The following is a 1,945-nucleotide window of genomic DNA, read 5'->3' as shown; positions in this document are numbered from 1 at the left end:
TAGCTGTGTGACCTGGGGCAAGTCATTTAACTTCTGATTGGTTACTCCCTAGGACTTATCTACCAAGTCATAGATAGGTTGCTTCCTGGAGAGAATTCCCATACTGGGAATTCCCCAGCTGATGAAATCACAGATCATTTGCCTACTGGTATATTCTTTGTCACTATATTATGCATCATCATTATAAATTAATTATGTATAAATAATGAAATTATAAAATTAACATTTGTAAAGTATTATTGACAGTAACTGAATTAAATAAATCCTTTCCTGAAATAAAAAATATATTACCTTTTTACTACTCAAATGTTTTCTTGATTTTTAAAAATTGTCTTGTGTAGACTGATTGATATTTTCTTAATAGACAATTTCTTGACACAATTGTATCTTTTCCTAGTAGCAATTTAAACCAGATTCAGCAAATCTTATAGTTATTTCAAATTTAATGTCTTAGTCTTCAGGAGAGCCAAAACAATTATATATACATCATAAAGCACAATGGGATTCAGAGTCAGGAGACCTAAGGTTCTAATCCCAACATTAAGATTTACCTTGTGATAAGCAAGTAGCTCCATTTGAATCTCAATGGACTTTATCAAGCTTTTCCAGAGCTGTATTTCAAGAAATCATAGATGAAAACTACATGAGACAAAAGGGTTAATTATCCCAGTTTTTTCAGGGGAAAAAATAACAGAATAAATAAGTAGGGGAGAAAAAATCTAGCCACCAAACCCCAAGATGGAGCTACTTGATTATTTCTTTAAACCCAAATCACTCTGGCTCTCATTGATTGTCTAATAATAGGTCCCAGCTTAAACCTCAGTTGGTCATAGTTTAGGTTTTGATGGCTCACAGTGAGCATTAATCGTGATTATTTCTGTTCTGGCCACAAGCCCTTAGGGTCTTCCTCCCCCCACCCCCCCCAGACTGATGCTTTTGAGAAGGCAAACCAAGCCATCTTTTGCCTCAATTCTTCCCTATCCTTTAATCACTGAAAGGGTGTTTTCTCAAACTGAGACCTGGAAAAGAGGTGAGCTTAAAAAGGCCAAGGTCTCCCACTGCATCTGGGACAATCTCTAGTCATCCTGTTCTATATGGACCACGGGACCTAGAAGGCTCCGGAGAAAGAGAGAGTGAAGCTGGTAACTTTGCACAGCCCCGCCTCACTTACATCCAATTCACCTGCAAGTCAAGACATCACCCTCCTGATGTCATTGGTCCTCTTCCAGAACAAATAGAACAACAGAAACACTACCTTGTGATAATGGGTAAGTCTCAAGTTTCAACATCCTTCTCTGTAAAATGTGAGCAGTGACACTTGCCTTACATTACTTATGGAGTAGTTGCAATAAAAATTCTTTATAAACTAAGAATATTTTAATACTTCATCTTACTGATGTGGCTATTCCAAATGGTGCTGATTGCCTTAGCAAGCTGTATACACACATGCATAAACATGAATAACATGTATCTCTATCCATGCATGTACATTGTGTATGCATGCCTCTATGTATATGATTTGGAAGTTCTTTGTATAATTTTTCAACCTCCTAATGCTTTATAATAGCATAGTAGAGTGCATGGTACATAGCAGGTACTTAATAAATACATATTCAGTTGAATATTAATGAAAAACCTGCAATTATCTTCCTGGTTCTTGTTTCATTTATAGCAAAAATCTCAATATTGGTAATGATCCAATTCTTCTAATAATATGCATATTTATCTCACATTTCAAGTACTAACAGTTAATGTTTATATATAATCTAGAAACTGCACAAGTCTTAGCATCTCCTAACTTCTTTTCCACCACTGGGTAGAAGCCTACTTTTCCAACACTTCAGAAGGGTCATTTTTGTATTTTTCTTTGTTTATTGCATGACCCTGGCCAAAGAAGTAATCACCTGAAAAAAATATACCTATATAAGAGTGAGCTTTCATCATT

The sequence above is a fragment of the Trichosurus vulpecula genome, chromosome 1 (genome assembly GCF_011100635.1).
Source record: "Trichosurus vulpecula isolate mTriVul1 chromosome 1, mTriVul1.pri, whole genome shotgun sequence".
NCBI lineage: Eukaryota > Metazoa > Chordata > Mammalia > Diprotodontia > Phalangeridae > Trichosurus > Trichosurus vulpecula.
Note: the sequence above shows the minus strand (reverse complement) of the source record.